The sequence below is a fragment of the Pteropus medius genome, unplaced genomic scaffold (genome assembly GCF_902729225.1).
Source record: "Pteropus medius unplaced genomic scaffold, Ma_sr-lr_union100, whole genome shotgun sequence".
NCBI classification, from domain to species: Eukaryota; Metazoa; Chordata; class Mammalia; order Chiroptera; family Pteropodidae; genus Pteropus; species Pteropus medius.
In genome coordinates, this window is record NW_024349122.1 from 770477 (window position 1) to 791103 (window position 20627).

The 20627-nt window shown below is 33.9% G+C and overlaps 1 pseudogene; it reads right to left on the minus strand.

Moving 5' to 3' along the window:
- Positions 1-15868: 15868 nt before the first annotated feature.
- Positions 15869-20379, minus strand: LOC120616873 (cyclin-G1-like; annotated as a pseudogene).
- Between the last annotated feature and the right edge of the window lie 248 nt (positions 20380-20627).

Consider the following 20627-nt stretch of genomic DNA (forward strand, 5'->3'; position numbering starts at 1 on the left):
TTAACACCTTTAGGACTGACTTGTCAGAGGAAGATCAAAGTCCAGCTTCTTATAGGATATAAAAATATAAATTTCTGCCTTGCCTTGTGTATCTTTAGCCAAAGCCTTTGAAAAAGATGAGTGTAAAGATTAGCTAGAGGTTTGGTTTGTTTCTTTGTTTGTTTTTTAGTCCAGGAATGTGATGTCACAGATTTTTTAGTACTTTGTTCTCTGATTTAAAACTGGAAAAAAGATCATTAATAAAATAGTTAGAAAACAGTGATCTGCCTTTGATCTCTAGGAGAAAAGTGTTTATGTTGAGGGGGAGGTTGAATGGAAGGATAAACAAAGAAAAGCATGAGGAGTGAGAAATGTCCTCTTCATAAACCTATTGCAGGGCCATTCCTGGGCTTGTAAAATATAGGAAAATGGCTTATCAAAGGATAAGATGTTACTCTCAGTTGACTCCATTCCTCTAAATTTTTTTAGGGTTTAATTTGAAAAATAGCTCTAGTCATAGCAAAGAGGCACAGGGACCACTAGACCAAGTTAATCTGAAATATACCCATGCCAAAGATTCTGAGAGAAACTAAAGAGAGGTGAGTGTCCAGAGAATTTTAACAAAATCCTTGAAATCCTGAATAACCTGGTTAATTCAATCAAAAGTAAGAAGTAAAAAAAATATATATATATATATCTAGACCTATTCATCTCTATCTCTGAATAAAGGCAACCTATTGAATAGGAGAAGTTATTCACTAATGATATATCTGATAAGGGATTAATATCGGAAATTTATTAAGAACTCATATAAGTCAGCATAAAAAAATTCAATTAAAATATTGGCAGAAAATCTGAATAAGCATCTCTTCAAAGAGGACATAAAGATGACCAATAGACATAAAAAAATGGTGCTCAACATCAGTAATCATCAGATAAAAGCAAATTAAAACCACAATGAAATATTATCTCACACCTGTCAGAATGACTATCATCAAATCATAAAACAGATGTTGGCGAGGATGTGGAGAAAAGACAACTCTCATACACTGTTGGTGAGATTGCAAATTGGTACAGCTACTATGGAAAATAGTTTGGAGGTTTTTCAAAAAGTTAAAAATAGAACTATTTTATGATTCAGTAATTCCACTTCTGGGTATTTATCCAAAGAAATCCAAAACACTAATTCAAAAAGATATATTCATGCCCAGGTCCACTGCAAGCACTATTTACAATAAGCAAAATATGTAAGTAATCTAAATAAACTTATATACAATGAAATATTATTCAGCTATAAAAAATGAAATCTTACCATTTTCAATGACATGGATGGACCTGAAGGGTATTATGCTAGGTAAAATAAGTCAGACAGAGAAAGACAAATACCATATGATTTTCCTTATATATGGACTCTAAAGAACAAAATAAACAAAAGGGAAACAGACTCATAGATGCAGAGAACAAGCTGATGGTTGCTAGTTGGGAGAGAATTTAAGAGGATGGCTAAAAAAGGCAAAGGGATGAGGAAGTATACATTGGACATACAACCTCCCAAGACTGAGTCAAGAAGAAATAGAAAATCTGAGCCAACTGACTACTACCAACAAAATTGAAGCAGTAATCAAAAACCTCCCCCCAAAACAAAATCTTGCTTCATAGGTGAATTTTACCAAACATTCAAAAAAGAATTTATACCTACTCTTCTCAAATCACTCCAAAAATTCAAAAAGAGGAAAGGCTCCCTAACTCCTTTTATGAGGTCACCATTACCTTGATTCAAAAATCAGACAAAGACATTACACAAAAGAAAAATATAGGCTGGTATCTCTTACGAACATTGATGTAAAAATCCTCAACAAAATATTAGCAAATTTAATTCATCAATACATTAAAAATACCATACACCACGATCAAGTTGGATTTATTCCTGGAATGCAAGGTTAGTACAATATTCACAAATCAATTAATGTAACACACCACATTAACAAATCCAAAGATGAAAACCATAGGACTATATTACTAGATGCAGAAAATCCAGCATCTATTTATGATAAAAAGAAAAACTCTCAGTAAAGTGGGAATAGAGGGAACATAACTCAACATAATAAAGGCCATATATGCCAAACCTACAGCTAACATCAAACTCAATGGAGAAAGGCTAAAAGCATTTTCTTTAAGATCAGGAACAAGATCAGGATACCCATGAACAGACAATTGGGTAAAGATGTTATGGTTCATATATACAATGGAATATTACTCAGTCATTAAAAGAAATGAAATCCTACCATTTGCAATGATGTGGATGGACCTAGAGGTTATTATGCTGAGTGAAATAAGTCAGGCAGAGGAAAATAAATACCATATGATTTCATTTATATGTGGAATCTAAAGACCAAAAAGAACAAACTAATCGAAAACAGACTCACAAATATAGAGGACAATCTGGTCACAGCCAGAGAGGAGCGGGGTTGGAGGGCTGGGAGAAAAGGGTGAAGGATTAAAGAAATACAAATTAGTAGCTGATAGATGGTCACGGGGATGGGGAGCACAGCATAGGCAACGCAGTTAGCATTAATGTAATGCCTAGATGGAGAGCCAGAGGAAAGAAGGAGCAATTAGGAGGATCATTTTATAAACTATGTAAAGGTCTAACCAATGTACTGTATACTTGAAATTAATAATGAAATAAAATTTTAAAAAATATTATATTTTATTTTTTCTTTCCCACTGTATGAATAATTAGGATATTGAATGGTTTGAAATAAGATCCTTGTGGAAAAATAAAAGGTTCTAGAAATACGACTGAAAAAAAAGAAGTACATATTAGTAGTTACAAAATAGTCATGAGGATGTGAAGAATAGTATAGGGAATATAGTCAGTAGTATTATAATAATTATGTATAGTGCCAATTGGGTACTAGACTAAGCGGGGGAATCACTTTGTATATTATATAAATGTCTAAGTGCTATGTCATACAGCTGAAACTAATATAAAATAATATCAAATCTCAACTCTAATTGAAAAATAAAAATTATTAAAAAAACAGTATACTTCTCAAAATGATATTTATCTGTACATTTGATTGGGTTCCCTAGTAACTGCCTATACAATAATCTTAAGGGCTTATTTATATTATCATATTTATTTGAAATGGTGCTTCATTATTTTTTAAAATATTTTGTTAATTTAGACTGGCCATTCAAGTTAATTTTACTATATTTAACTACGGTAGAAAGAATACTTCATCAAGAATCAGGTCACCTGGGCTCTAGTAATTTGCTATGATGTTGTAAGGTTATACATTTATATAAGCCCATTGACAACTGTATAATCTTAAGCAAGTTATATAAAATCACTGGTCCTTGGTTTTATAATTTGAAAAATGAAGTTCTCTTTTGATTTGGAAATGTAATAATTTTGTGAATATTCCTGACTTAGGATTTAGGTGTATATAATATTTTAGATATAGTAAATCTATTAATTTATTGTGCAAAACCTTTCTCTCAGTACTTGCCTCACTTTTAAAGTGTCATGGGTTGATTAGATTAAAGATGGACACCTTGCATAAGGGAAGGTCTATGGATAATGAGCATTTTCCCTTACAATTTGGAATTCAAGAACTTAGAGAGTAGAACAATTAAGCAAAGGGAGCTTAAAGAAAAAGACCATATGAATTTTCACCTGAGTTATCTCCAGAACAGTCTAAGCTAAAGCGAGGCTGGAATTATACAGGATCAAAGATCCATGAGTAAAAACAGAAAACAATTCTGCAAATAAATACAGTTGAAATGAAGTATATGCACAAATAGAAACAAAGATATGATAAAGTATGATCCAGGAGAGATAAGAAAAGTAGTTTTAGTTCCCAACTTTCCAGTTTTGGTCTTACTTAGCCAAGTAGTATTTTGGATTTGATCCTTGGATGTCTACAAGATTGCTTGTTATGTCCACATGTTAAACTTGTCTTGACTTGTTCTACTATGATGGTAACTTTGACTTTTGAGTAAGAAGATTATATAATTAATTGTCGACTAATTTTTATTTAATATTATATATTAGTAATGTACTAACTGCTATGTGAGAAGCAGAATTAAAAATGAAGTTTAAGGCCCTTTAAATTAGAATCTTAGACATGATTTTAGGGATTTTAGGGTGAAAAATTAACACTTAAAAGGTGAATTATTTTTGCCAATATTTTATTTTAGATCTCTTAAATAAAATCTGCATCACAGATAAAACTATAGTAATGCTATACATATGTTTTAGTCATTTTAACCCATATGTGCTTATACTGTGAATAAAGATAATTTATGTAAACAGGATGATATATTGGTTTCAAATTGTTGTGAGTAGGTATTCCTTGGAATATTTGTTGTCATTTCTATCCATGTGTAGTTTAGTTACTGAGTCAGTGCTTGATGGAAAAATCATTTTTCATTCTTTTTTTCAACCCTAGCACCCCTACTTCATATAAAAGTCAAGAAGTTAAATTTAATTTTTTTATGCTCCAAGGATATATTATAAATAAGTAAACCTGCATTGGTCCTCATATTGCTATGAAAAATATTTTCATTTAATGTATTTTCTAAACTAATTCTGTAAACTATTTATTATTTGTCGCCTGTAGCCACTGATGTCTCTATACAGTTTGCTTAGTGGTCAGCTAATAATTGGAAATTAAAGATTTCTTTAAAAGCCTGAAATCAGTAAGTCCCTCAGTCTTTTCCAAGGGTCTATGTGTGTGTGTTGGAACACACTTTTAACAATTAGCCAGGCAGTTTACAACCAAAACAAGTTTTTTTCACCTCGGTTCAAGTGACAAGTCCAGTTGAAAACAAAGTCTCTCATTTCTCATTCTAAATGCTAGAAAGAGATAATCTTATTGGTGCAACTTTTGTGCAGTGTTTACCCCTGATTCATTAAGTGTGGTCAGGATGACAGCTTCATATAATATTAACATGGAATAAGAGGCATGTCTTAAGAATAGTGATTTATTTAAGATTGTTAGAAAGATCAAATGATATCTATTAGATGATCATATCCCTAGAATTAGCAGAAAATAGCCAACATATTGTGAAATGAGTGAATAAAGCACAAAGATAAGTATTAGGGGATTCTTAGTGATCGACACAAGATTATTATTATAAATTTGGGAGAAAAAAACAGAAAGTAATAAAAACAGAAAGTAAAAAAAAAACAGAAAGTAATAACTTTTATTCCTACTATTCAGAGGTTACCATTGTTAACTGTTGATTGTTATTCTTGTTACATAAAAATGTATTATTAAAACTTTCCCATATTATTAAATCCTTCTAAAATATGAGAAATTAAGATTTCATATTATCCTCCTTCTAATTCCAAGGTTTTCCGGGCCTCAATAGTCCATGGATACTAACATACTTACTTTAACCATTATAACTAAAATACTACTGGTTATTATATTTATATACTTAATGTAGAACTACAAATTTATACAAAATCTTTCCTACTTCTCTAGGAATTGTTTCACCTATGACTATGAACATTATTTTACATAAACCATTATGTACAAATTTATATGCTTAGAATTAATTCATAGGGTTTTTTTTCTATACTACTTGGTCAAAGAGTAAGAATATGTTTGATGTTCTTGATACATCTTGCCTAATTGGCCTTTAGACATGATTTTTATAAGCATTTTTTGTGATGAGATTTTCTAAAATCTGATCAAAGAAACTCACGTCTCAATTTTTCTTGCATTAACTTAAGTAAACCATTTTATGAATATTATAATATGTTTCTTGAAAAATCTACTGTGAAAATTTACATACCCACCCAAGTACTATTTGGTCAAGTAAAAATAATTTTTAAATTGTTACAAAATAGGCTGTCTCATCGATATACTGTATGACTTTAACATTGCTGTTTTATTTTGAATGATGATATACTGTTTAAAGAAACTTTGCATTCATGAGTAAAGATACTCCTCATGGTACTATAGCTACTAAAGGAAAGTTATTGAAGTCCCTGAAAATGTAGAGATGGCTATTTACTGCCTTTTAATGATTGTATTTTCTCTGGGCGTAAGCTCCAAGGAAAAGCTTTTAATCCAATTTTAAAGGTGATGATCATTCATCTTGTGCTGCTGCACATTCAGAAAGAAAATTTATCAAGAATTTCTGATCTTAGGCAATAATTATGCTATGCTTCACAGAGTTACATGCCTGTCATTTAGCTGCTTGTTTAAACTAGCAAATCTGTGTTCTTTTTTGGATGTTCTTGTTTTATTTTATAAGTGTAAAATTGTAGGAGAATAAAGAGTCAGCATGCATAGCAATACCAATGATAAGTACAAAATTTCAAGTAGTGATATACAGACTATGACTGTAAGATTGAATTTAACTAGATTGAATTGAATATAGTTTTTTTTTTCAATAAGGTCATGAGGAAATGACTTCTGTAACTGAGTTGTTCATTGGGTGAAACATTTGTACCAAAAACAATTAATGTTAGCAACATTTTTTTTAATAGAGTTTACTGGGATAACATTGGTTAATACAATTATATAATTTTCAAGTGTACATTATCATTTGACATCTGTATATTCTATTTTGTATTTACCACCCAAAGTCCAGTTTCCTTCAGCTACCATATACTTGATCTCATTTACCCACTTCACCCTCCCACAAGCCCCTATATTTGACCCTGTTTACCACATCTATCTACCCCCAAACTCCTCCCGCTTACCCTCTGGTAACCACTAGTCTATTGTCCACATCCATGAGTCTGTTTGTCCTTTTCATTGGTTGCTTTTAGATTTATATCCCACATATAAGTGATATCATATGATTTTCAACTTTTTTCTGTCTGGCTTATTCACTTAGCATGATTATTTCGAGGTCCATCTATGTTGTCACAAATGACAGAATTTCATCTCTCCTTATGGCTGAGTAATATTGCATTGTATATATGTACTGCCTCTTCTTTATCCAATCATCTATCTTAGGACATTTCGGTTGCTTCTATGTCCTGACTACTGTGAATAATGCTGCAATGAACATCGGTGTGCAAATATCTTTTCGGATATAGGTTTTCAAGGCTTTGGGGTAAATACCCAGTAAAGGGATTGCTGGAAAATATGATAGTAGAATTCTTAGTTTTTCGAAGAACCTCCATACTGTTTTCCAATGTGGCTTTACCAACTTACACACCCACCAACAGTGTATGAGGGCTCCTTTTTCTCTGCATCCTTTCCAACATTTGCTATTACTTGTCCTGTTGATAACAGCTATTCTAACAAGTGTTAGATGATATCTCTCGTTGTGGTTGTGATTTACATTTCTCTAATAGCTAGTGATGTTGAGGAACTTTCCATATATTTTTTGGCCATTTGTATGTCCTCTACGGAGAAGTGTCTATTCAGGTCTTCTGCCCATTTTTTGATTGGATCATTTGTTTTATGTTGTTATTGAGTTATATGAGTTTTTTATATATTTTGGATATTAAGCCCTTATCGGAGGCATTGCTTGCAAATATATTTTCCCATTTGAATGCTTGGGTCTTTTCCTTTTTGAAGATTTCTTTTGCTGAGCAGAAGCTTTTTAGTTCGATGTATTCTCCTTCATTTATTTTTGCTTTTACTTCCCTTGCTTTTAATGTCAAATTCATAATATCCTCTTTAAACCCAAGGTCCTTGAGTTTCATTCCTATGTTTTCTTCTATGCATTTTATTGTTTCAGGTCTTATATTCAGGTCCTTGATATATTTTGAGTTAATTTTGGTGTGTGGTGATAGACAGCAGTCTAATTCCATTCTTTTGCAGGTTCTTTCCAGTATTCCCAGCATCATTTATTGAAGAGTCTTTCCTTTTTTCTTTCTCCACTGTATGTTTTTGGCTTTTTTTTATCAAAAATTATTTGCCCGTATAAATATGGGTTTTCTTTTGGACTCTTGATTATGTTCCACTAGTCCATATGTATGGTTTTCCGCCAACATCATGCTCTTTTGATTACTGTCACTTTGTAGTATAATTTCAAGTTGGGCAGAGTGACGCCTCCAGCCTCATTATTTATCTCAGGATGGCTTTGGCAATTCAGGATCTTTTATGCTTCCATACAAATGTGATGATATTTTGTTCTATTTCTTTAAAAAATGCCAATGAGATTTTGATGGGGATTGCATTAAATCTGTATAATGCTTTAGATAATTTGGTCATTTTAACTATGTTGATTCTTGCAATTTAAAAACATGGAATATCTTTCCATTTCTTTGTACCTTCTACGATTTCTTTTAATAGGGTCTTGTAGTTTTCATTATATAGGTCTTGCACATGTTTCATTAAATTTATTTCTAGGTATTTTGTTGTTGTTGTTGTTGCAATTGTAAAAGGAATTATTTTTTCCACTTCTTTTTCTGACACTTCATTATTAGAGTCTATGAATGCTATGGATTTTTGTACATTGATTTTGTATCCAGGAACCTTAGTGTATTTGATTATTGTTTGTAGTAGTGTTCTTGTGGAATCTTTAGGGTTTTCTACATAGAGAATCATGTCATCCGCAAATAGTGACAGTTTGACTTCTTCTTTTCCTATTTGTATGCCTTTCATATCTTTCTCTTGTCTGATTGTACTTGCTATGACCTCCAATGTTATATTGAATAACAGTGGCAATAGTGGACAGCCTCGCCTTGTTCCTTAGAGAGAAGGTTTTTAGCTTTTAACCATTAAGTATAAAATTGACTGAGAGTTAGTGGTATATGCTCTTTATTATATTAAGGTACATTCCTGCTATGCCGATTTTGTTAAGTGTTTTGATCATAAATTGTTGTTGTATCTTGTCGGATGCTTTTTCTACATCTATCGATATGATCATATGATTCTTATTTTTTAATTTGTTTATGTGGTGTATGACATTAATCGATATACGTATTTCGAACCAGCCCTTTGCCCTTACGATGAAACCTATTTGATCATGGTGTATAATTTTTTAAATATATTGCTGTATTCTGTTCACTAATATCTTATTTAGAGTTTTTCATCTCTGTTCATGAAAGATATTGGACTATAGTTTTGTTTTTGTGTGTTATATTTACCAAGTTTTGGTATCAGGATAATATTGGCCTCATAAAATGAGTTGGGAATTATTGCCTTCTCTTTGATTTTTTTGGAAGAGTTTGAAGAGAATAGATATTAAATCTTTGAATGTTTGGTAGAATTCACTGGTGTAGCCATCTGGTCCTAGACTTTGACTTTTTGGTAGATTTGTATGATTCTTTCAATTTCTATACTGCTGACCGGTCTATTTAGTTTTTCCCGTTCTTCTTGATTCAGTCTAAGAAGTTTGTATTTTTCAAAGTAGTGGTCCATTTTTTTCTAGGTTATTAAATTTGGTGTTATATAATTTTTCATAGCATTCTTGTATGATCCTTTGTGTTTTTGCGATATCTGTTGTAATTTTCCCTCTTTCATCGCTTATTTTGTATATTTGTGTCCTTTCTCCTTTTTCTTTAGTGAGTCTAGCCAGGAGTTTGTCAATTTTATTAAACCTCTCAAAGAACCAGCTATTTGTTACATTTATTTTTTCAATTTTTTAATTTTAATTTTCATTTATTTCTACTCTAGTTTTGACAATTTCTTTCCATCTGCTGACTTTAGGCCTCATTTGTTTTTCCTTTTCTAGTTTCTTAAGATGAAGCATTAGGTTGTTTATTTGGACTCATTCTGTTTTTGGAGATAGGCCTGTAATGATATGAACTTTCCTTTTATGACTCCTTTTGCCGTGTCCCAAATATTTTGATATGTTGTACTATCATTATCACTTGTTTCTATGAATCTCTTGATCTCTGTTTTTATTTCTTCTCTGACTCAGTTATACTTTAGTATCATGTTGTTTAATCTCCATGTATTTGTGGTTCTTCTTAATTTCTTTTTGCAGTTGATCTCTAATTTCATAGCATTATGATCAGAGAATATGGTTGGTATGATTTTAACTTTCTTATATTTGTTGAGGCTATCTCTGTGTCCTAGTATATTCTTGAGAATATTCCATGTGCACTAGAGAAGAATGTATAAGCAACTGTTTTGGGATGAAAGGCTCTGTCAATGTCAATTATGTCCAGTTGGTCTAATGTAGTATTTAAGGATGTCATTTCTCTATTGATTTTTGTTTGGATGATCTGTCCATATCTGACAGTGAGGTATTTAGGTCTCCTACTACAATAGTGTTTTGGTCTGTTTCTCCCTTTAGTTCCATTATCAATTGCTTTACATATTTTGCGGTTCCCTGATTGGGAGTATAGATATTAATAATATTAATAAGTGTTATGTTTTCTTGGTGCATGATTCACTTTATCATTATGAAGTGTCCCTCAGTATCTTTCTTTACCCTTTTTATTTTGAGATCTATTTCATCTGATATTAGGACTTCTACTCCCACTATTCTCTAAATGCCATTGGCCTGAAATATCATTTTCCACCTTTTTACTTTGAGTCTATATTTGTCTTTCTAGCTGAATTGTGTCTCCTGGAGGCAGCATATGTTTGTTTGTTTGTTTGTTTTTTGATCCATTGCGCAACTCTGTGCCTTTTTATTGGTGAGTTCAGTCCATTTACATTTAGGGTAATTATTTAAATATGAGGTTTTCTTATAGTCATTTTAACTTTTGCTTTCTGGCAGCTCGGAGTTTCCATTGCTTCTTTGTCCTTGTGTTTCCGTTTCCTCTATTTTGGTTGGCTTTGTGGATTTTCCCTCTGGTTCTTCTTGTTTTATGTTATATACTTCAGTTCTGAATATTCTGTGTGTGGTTACCATTATAAATACGTAAAGGATAGTTATATATATCACATACACATACACACACACATATATACAGTCGTTCATTTTCTTCTGCTTTTGCCTTATCTCCATTCTCCTTTGCAAATTTGGATCTTTGAATCCTCTCCTTTTCAGTCATTGTTATCTCATTTTGTCTCAATATTTGCTGAACATTCATTACTATCTTGCTATAGCAATTCTCTTATTATTTAAACTTATAATGCTCTGTTCTTAGTAAGGGTTGCACTCTTCTGCTTCTATTTGCTTGATATTCAATTTACTCCTAATTATGTTTTTTTTTGTTTGCTTGTTTGTTTGTTTTTGTCATTTTGTTTAGGTGAGCTGACCCCTTTCAGTATTTCTTGTAGTACAGGCCTCGTAGTGGAGAACTCCCTCAATTTTTGTATGTCTGGAAAGGTCTTTATTTCTCCTTCATATCTAAAGGAGAACTTAGCTGGATACATTATTCTAGGTTGCTAGTTCCTTTCACTTAATAGTTTAAATATTTAATTCCATTTCTTTCTGGTCTGTAAGGTTTGTGCTGAGAAGTCCAAGGTTAATCTATTGGGTTTTCCTTTATAAATTATCGTTTTCTTCTCCCTTGCTGCCTGAGAATCTGTCTTTGTTGTTGATTTTTGATAATTTCAATACAATGTGCCTTGGAGAATGCCTTTTTGGGTTGAGGTAACTGGGTGTTCTGTTGTCTTCTGGAATTCCAAGCTCCAGCACATTCCTTAGATTTGAGAAGTTCTCATCAACTACTTTTCTGAAAATGTTTTCTAGTCCTTATTCCTTTCCTCACCTTCAATAATGCCCATTATTCTTATATTTCCTCTCTTGATGCTATCAGCTAGTTCTTGTATTTCTCTTTCATTATTTTTCATTCTTCAGTTTCTCTCTCTCTCTTTTTGTTTTTCAGGTTTTAATCTTCTTGCTCTGCTCATCTAGCTGTTTTTTTTTTTAATTCCTGAAATTGTTGATATGATTCATTTCAGAGCTCCCTGAGTTTTTTCAGGAGTATCATCCTGAATTCTCTGTCATTTAAGTTGCACATTTTTATTTCTGTAAACTTATTTTCTGGAGATTTTTCTCTTTCTTTCTGAGATGCCTTGTCACCTTGGTTGTTCATGGTGTTTAAGGAGTATTTCTCTACCTGGGTATTAATAGAAATATATTCTGCTGTTTTTCCAGAAAGAAGTTTCATTATATAAAGGTCTCTCTTTAGCCTGCTGCAAAGAAGGCACTTTTCTTTTAGTTTCCAATAGGTGGTGTCTAAGCCTCTTTGGTCTCTGCTTTATATAAAGCCTTAAAAATGCCTTTTTATTTTCTTAAAGTTATTTAATCACCCTCACTACCCTGTTTTAGTTCCTGTCATTGTAAGCAACAATTTCGGTAGCATTTGCTCAGATTTCCCTAGGGTCACTTGGTGTTTGGTCACGGAGTGTATGAGGGAAGGGGCCCTCTGGTTTAGGATTGGGAGCTGCAGCTCATCCTTGGTTTTGCAACCACAGTCGGTAAAAATCAACTGTTGTTTTTATGCCCTCCTGCTTCTCTGCTTTCTGTCCTGATGACTGGGCCCTGCTGCCAGTTGCGTGGAACTCACAAACGTCCAAGGCAGATATGCTCAGGGAAGTCGCTGCACCTTTTTCCCTCCCCCTTCTCCTACAGGGAGCTCTGGTGGCTGCAAGAGGCAGCTTTTATATTTGTCTCAGTCCACCTCCCAACACCTGTGGTTCTGACCTTTTGTAGTTCTTATGCTCAGATGTGCTTGTGTGCAGTTTGGATGTTTTTTTTTTGTTGAGTTTTAGATGTTCAGCTTATTGTTGTTTCAAGGGGTGAGATCTTGGGGACATCTTTCACTCCATCATGTTTCTGAAAAATTTAGCAACGTTTTTATTCAATCTCTTTAAGATCTAATTATTTATGTGTTACTAGAAAGTTTTCTAGTATCTAGAGTTTCAAAAACATGGCGTAGTCTCTGTCCTTAAGATATATGGTTTTTAATAAATCTACAGATACAAAAAAATGAGTCTTGCAAGCAGTCCTTTATATAAATTAAATCATCAGCTATGTTAATATAATTAATAAATTAAATATTCCACACTTAGTTACTTGTATTTCCCCAAATCTCTCCAGCTTCTGGACAGAAGAAGCAATGACAATAAAATTTCATTCATTCTTGTTTTTCTTTATGTCAGTCACTTACATGGTTCTCTTGGAGTGAGGAACTATAATTTTAGTTGCTATTGTTGCTTCACTGGACTCCTTAATTTCTTATTGGATGCTGGACTATTCATATGGGTATTTATACTCTAGCAAAATTGAGGCACTGAAGAGGCTATAGTATGCTGCAGAAAATCTGCCTTTTCTCCTATTATGTAATATTTATTTTACTCTGCAACAGAATAATGTACAGATTAACATCAAAAAATTCTGAGTGTAGATGTGTTCTTTTTTTCCAAGACCAGTAAGAAGCAGTGGCCTATACATACAGCTATGTATATAATCTCAAATATACCCTCAAGTAGGCTGTTACTAGTTTTAAACTGAAGCAGGAGAAGGAGTTTGCAAGCTTGTTTTGGCTTTCACACTGTTATAACTTCCACCTAAACTTTTCAGTTACAAAGTTATCTTTGCTTTTTAATGGCTATCCTTTTATTCCTCAAATGGGTGAAAACTTGGGTAGAGAAGACACCTGCTATTTTTGTAGCATTCCCAAAGGTGCCAAAAGCTGTAGGGAGTGGAGGTGATGTTGCTGATGCCCAGATATCTTATAGAGTTTTGTATTGCTCTTGGTTATTTATGTATACCCCATCTACTCTCTACAGATCTAAGAGATGAGTCCATGTTAATCTGAGCCAGGAGACAAATCTGGGAGGCAGAAAACCATGTTGCATAGTGATTGTTCCCCTCCACTCTGATGATTTGGGCTTTCTCACTGAATCAGGCTCATTACTCCCACCTAGCTCCTTCTTCTTTAGGGAAAAGTCCTTTTCCAGGATGCTCCTCAGGCTCCCATGTTCATTATTTCATCCACCAGTTCATCAGCTGTGTCCAACTAACCTTAAACCCTGTTTCTGCTCAAGATGAGTGGGGCCAATGGATCAGCTGATTTTAGTGTGTAGAAATGTCATGAACTCAATCCCTCTGAAATAAAGAGTAAAGTCTGGAACCAGAAGCCCAGGTTAGGCTGCAGTACCTTGCTAATTTTCAAGTATAGCCAGGATCAAACCCAGAAAGTCACAGCTTAACAAAGCCAAGGGCAAGATTCAAGTCTACAGCTAGATTGTAACCAAGGTCTTAACCAAATAGCAACAGTTGTAGGAGGTTCCTAGCCCAACATAGAAGACCGTTATTGGACCAATGAAACTTGAAATCTCGAACTTTTAGAATTCTAAAGATACCTCCTGTAACACAGGACCCCAGGCCTGGAACTTACATCTGGGTTTGGATATTCCTAAAAAACCACCAGGAGGATCAGAGGACTGAAAATGCCATTTATTACTCATAATACAAGGAGCCTTCAAGTTGGAGCTGCAGGAAAAGGCAGTCAGCCAAGAGCAGGCATTGCTTTATATGTGAGCAGAGAGGAGGGGTAATGAAATTGAGAAGCTAATTGGCATATTTCTTAAAAAGTACAGATTCCCATACCAGACAGACTGGGTTCAAATCCCAGCTCTATCACTTACTCAAATTACATGATCTTGTATATGATTTATCACTTACCCAAATGAAAAGCAATGTAAAAGGGCATTTCTTTTTTTCCTTTTTTTTCTATTTCAGTAACTTTATTGAAATGTGTGTTGATTAGTACTAAAACATGATTAGGTTGGTTAGGTTACCTCTGCCAACTCAAAAATTAACACAGACGTAATCAAACTATTGAAATATATCAGCCTTTGGGAAAATGAAAACATTATCTACAAAACATGTTTTAAAAAGTATAATATACACTGTGGTATTTTGGCTTATTTTCCAGTGCATATTTACCTATAACATGAAATCAAAATTGGGTACAGCCATCCTGGATGGACTCAGGTTACACATTGCACTGAGTAACTATTCACAACATTTTTAACACTGTGGATCTCTTTATATTTACTGACTTGATAGAAAATTCTAAACACTACCTTAGCAACTTCATGATTATAAAGATGCTTATTTACTTTTCTTAAGAATTTCTGTTGGCACAGTAGGGGCAATTAGTGAAAGTGTATTTTCTTCATTGTATACAAAATTCTAAATTAGAAGCAATGACAGTTTTATTATATAACAGTTCTTAGTAAAAACTTCTGGAGTTTTAAATCAGCAAGTTTTCAGAATGATGCTAATTTTGAGTTACTAATACAATAAAAACTAATTTTCTTGGTGGGACTAGACTAGAGCAGTAGATTTTGTATGCAAATTATTTTATCATAGATACAAACATCACTTGATTTTTATAAAAAATATTAAAGACAACTTAATATGTAAAAATTACTAAGTATGTCGTTTTGCTTTATATTAAGTGCCCTTGAATTTAAATTTAATTCCTGTGTAGCGATAAAGTTCACATCTCTGGATTATACGTTACTTGCATCATGGGTGCCAAGAAACCAATTTTACTGCCTAGAATAGTGACCCCTAAAGTGCCTTAAGAGCGTATTTGTAAAATGTTGGTTTTGCTGTAAACCTCATAATTTAAAAGTTAAATTTAATTAAGTTACCATTTTTAACACCACCTAAATATATTGATCCAATGTAGAAAATTGAATCAATGTTAGAAGTGAAGATTCAGTTTACCTTCCCAGACTGTCAGTAACATTTCACATTTACACTCTTGGCTTTGTTTGCATGCCTCACAGATGAATTCAAATTTAAGTAATTCACTACAGAGTAATGTTAATTAGGCAGTTTTACCAAATATTTGAACATCGATGCTAATCTAGCTGCGATGTTTTGAGGCTTCACAGCTTAAATCCATGATAATATTTTGTAATCCATAACTCAGGACTATGGAGAAAGGCTTCAGAGAAGAGTTTTTGTTGCTGTAACCATCAAAATAAGGGACTGTTTCTGGAACTGTTAAAAGGTAGATTATTCTTAGTAACTATACTTAAATTGCCATGCAATACACCCAGAAACAATTCTGAACATTTGGTTTGGAACACTTGTTTGATGAATATTCAGTTAAACACTTGGATACAAACTCTTGTCAGAAGATCAAAACTCTGCCATTTAATTTGGGATGTTTTTTAAGACATGTTACTCCTTTTGTTAATTCTACATGTTTCTGTGCTTAGATCTCCAAGGGAATAATAGACAATGAGAACACGAAAGGCTTTGTTTTAGAAAATATAATCCTGCATTGGTATGCCTTAGGTTGAGCAAGAAGCTCTTTCAAAATTAAGGTTATTACTCCTTTCAAATGGCAAGTTCTCTTGAATGGGCAAATAATAGAGTTGCAGAAATTGAAAGGTAGTAGTAGCTTTGACTTTACAACACACCTCGTCCAACACAATCTTTTCCAATCTCATCCACTCTGAAACTGTGAACCTATACTGGCTTATATCTTTAACCATTCATTCATTCATTCATTCATTCATTCATTTATTTTTGGCGAGGTTGGTTAACGGAATCCAGTAAGTTTCAGGTATACACTTTAACAGTAAGGCATATATATATCGCATTGTATGTCACCCTCCCATAGTTACATTTCTTTCTGTCATCACATATTTGATCTCTTTTACTCTATCTACCTACCTCCTCCCCTTCCCCCTCCCCTCTGGTAACTACTAGTCTATTGTCCATGTCCATGAGTCTCTATATGTCCTGTTCTTTTGTTGCTTTTGGGTTTATATCCCACATATAAGTGATATCATATGAATTTCAACTTTTTCTATCTGGCTTATTTCACTTAGTATGGTTATCTCAAGGTCCATCCATGTTGTCACAAATGGCAGTATTTCATCTCTTCTTATGAGTGAGTAATATTCCATTGTATATATGTACCACCTCTTCTTTATCCATTCATCTATCGTAGGACACTTTGGTTGCTTCCATATCCTGGCCACCATGAATAATGCTGCTATGAACATCAGTGTGCAAATATCTTTTTAGATATAAGTTTTTAAGTCTTTGAGGTAAATACCCAGAAGAGGGATTGCTGGATCATATGGAAGATCAATTCCCCGTGTTTTGAGGAACCTCCATATGTTTTCTAATGTGGTGGTACCAGTTTGCAGTGTATGAGATTTCCTTTTTATCTGCATCGTTTCTATGTATCTCTTGATTTGTCATTTTATTTCTTCTCTGACCCAGTCATTCTTCAGTAGCACGTTGTTTCATCTCCATGTATTTGTTGTTCTTCCTGCATTCTTTTTACAGTTGATCTCCATATTCAAAGCATTATGATCAGAGAATATGGTCGGTATGATTTCAAACCTCTTATATTTGTTGAGGCTATCTCTGTGTCCCAGTATGTGGTCAGTCTTTGAGAATGTTCCATGTGCACTATAGAAGAGTGTATAAACAGCTGTTTTGGGATGAAAGGCTCTGTAAATTTCAATTATGTCAAGATGTTCTTATGTGTTATTTTAGGATGTTATTTCTTTACTGATTTTTGGTTTGGATGATCAGTCGATATCCTACATTGGGGTATTTAGATCCCCTACTACGATATTGTTTTGGTTTGTTTCTCCCTTTAGTTCTTAGTAATTGATTTATATATTTTTGGGCTCTCTGACTGGGAGGATAGGTATTAATAAATGTTATGTCTTCTTGGTGCATAATTCCCTTTATTATTATGAAGTGTCCCTCAGTATCTTTCTTTACCTTTTTTTTTAATTTTAAAGTCTATTTCATCTGATATTAGTACCGCTACAGCTGCTTTTCTCTGAATGCCATTTGCTTGAAATATTATTTTCCACCTTTTGACATTAAGTCTATATTGGTCTTTGGAACTGAGATATGTCTCCTGGAGGCAGCATGTGGATGGGTTTTGTTTTCTGATCCAATCTGCAACTCTGTGCCTTTTTATTGGTGAGTTCAGTCCATTTACATTTAGGATGATTATTGAAATATAAGGTTTTCCTATAGTCATTTTATTTTTTGCTTTTTTGTACCTTTGTGTGTCCATTCCTTCTTTGTCCTTGTGTGTCTGCTTTTTGTTTGTTTGTTTTTTTGGTTGGATTTTGTGGGTTTTCCTTCTGGTCCTTCTTGTTTTATATTATACATTTCAGTTCTGAATTTTCTGTGCACGGTTACCATTACAAAGATGTAGAGGATAGTTATATATCTCTAGTAGCCCATTTTCTTCTACACGTGCCTTATCTCCATTCTCCTTTGAGGATTTGGATCTTTGAATCCTACTCTTTTCACTCATTGTTGTTTCATTCTGTCCCTATGCACACTTAATGTTCATTACTATCTTGCTATAGCAAATCTCTTTTTATTTTTTAAGCGTATAATGCCCAGTTCTTAGTAAGGGTTACATTCCTGTGTATCTATCTGCCTGCTTGTAGCCTTACTCCTTGTCATGGATTTTTTCTTTTTTTGGTCATTTTGTTTTAGGTAAGTTGACCCCCCTTTCAGTATTTCTGGTAATGCTGGCATTGTATTGGAAAATTCTCTTTTTTTGTATGTCTAGAAAGGTCTTTATTTCTCCTTCATATCTAAAGGAGAGCTTTGTTTGATACATTATTCTTGGCTGGTAGTTCTTTTCATTAAATAGTTTAAATATTTGATTTCGCTTCTTTCTTGCTTATAAGATTTGTGCTGAGAAGTCCAACAATAATCTAATGGGTTTTCCTTTATAGTTTACCATTTTCTTTCTTTCTTTTCCCTGGCTGCCTTAAGAATTCTTTCTTTGTCATTGATTTTTGGTAATTTTAATACAATATCTTGGAGAATGCCTTTTGGGGTTGAGATCATTGGGTGTTCTGTCGACTTCTTGAATTTCAAGCTCCAGCACATTTCTTAGATTTGGAAAATTCTTGTCAACTTTGTCTGAAAATGCTTTCTAGTCCCTGCTCCTTTTCCTCCACTTTGAGAATGCCTATTATTCTCATGTTCTCTTTCCTGATGGTATCAGTTAATTCTTGTATTTCTCTTTCATTATTTTTCAATCTGATTTCTCTCTTCTTTCTTCTGATTTATTTCTTGATTTCTGTCTTTGATATCAGTGATCTTTTCCTCCATTTGTTTGACTCTATTGCCCAAGATTGCTCTTTCATTTTTCACCTCTTGCAGTGTGTTTTTCATCTTCAGAAGTTCTATTTGGTTCATTTTGATGGTTTTAGTTTCTGCTAAAGAACTCATTCTGCTCATCCGGTTGTTTTTTTCAATTCCTGAAATTGTTGATTTGAATTGTTTTGGAATAAACAATTTTTTTTCAAAAGTACCATTCTGAATTCTGTCATTTAAGTCACATATTTCTATGTCTTTAAGCTTATTTTCGGGAGATTTTTCTCCTTTCTGAACTGCCTTGTCTCTTTGGTTGTTCATGGTGTTTAATGGACTATTCTCCACCCAGGCATTAATGGAACTGTATTCGGCTTTTTTTCCAGAAAGACAATTTATTATATGAAGATCTCTCTTTAGCCTGTTGCAAAGAAGGCATTTCTCTTTTGGTTTCAGTAGGTGGCATCTAATCCTCTTAGATCCCTGCTTTACATAGTGTTTTAACAATGCCTTTTTTTCTTGCAGATATTCAATCATGCTTGATATCTTCAGTCTCAGCCCCTGTCAGTGTTAGTGACAGTTTTGGTAGCATTTGCTCATATTCCCCTGGGGCTCCGCAGTCTTAGTTCTTAGAGGGTATGGGGGGAGAGTCCTTCTGGGTTAGAAAATGCGACATTTTGCAAATATGTCTGATAATAATCAACTGTTGCTTCTCTGTTGTCCCCGCTTTTCTGCCCTCCCCCACCTCTTTGCTTTCTGTCCTGATCCCTGGGCTCTGCCACTGCATGATCCTCACAGCTATCTCAGGCAGGGTTGTTTATGGAAACCCCCTCACCTTCTTCACACCTCTCCTTCTGTAGGGAGCCTCATTTGCAAGAGGAAGCTTCCTTGTTTCTCCTCGTCTACCTCCTGACTCCCGAGATTCTGACCTGTGGTAGCTCTTACGCACAGATCCCAAGCTCATTTGTGCTGGTGTGCAGTTTGGGTGTTTTTTTGTTGAGTTTTAGTTGTTAAGCTTATTTTTGTTTCAAGAGGAGAGATCTGAGGATGTTTTTCACTCTGCCATGTTTCTTTATACTGGCTTATTTGGATTAAGTCAGTTCCAAATGGAACATTCCTTTCCTCTTCTAGTGATTTTACAGTCAAGTAGAAGTAACTCAGTCCAGCACACCCAAGGTGTTTGTGCTATACATTTATTTGGACAAGGATCTGTCCAGTAAATTTACAGATAGAGAAAATTTCTTTGTTGAAGCCCAAGAACTGAGTTAGACTAAGATCTTTTATGTCAAAGTCTCTTAGTCTTGTAGTCATCCTGAAGTCATTATTATGTGCAGATTCTATTATTCTCAAGCTGCAGACCTTTGGCTAATATTTTGATACCTACTCTGACAAGGTATTCAGATAGTATACCAGTTTCAGAAAGTCAGTTGTCAGCACCTCTATCATCTTGATCACAATTGTGGTTCCTCAGCTCCTCAACGATAATCACTTTCCTGGGCCTACTCTCACTTCAACCTATGGTATCAGATCTGAGACCTACAAGGCCAGAAGACTTCTGAAGAAGAGGAGAAAGACCTGCGGAGGGAAAGCTGTCCTGAGTGGAGGTCTCCAAAAAGCCATCCAGGCAACATTGCCCTCCTCTAGGTCAACTTTGAGCTGAAGCCTGGACATGTTTCTTTACTTCCCCATGACTC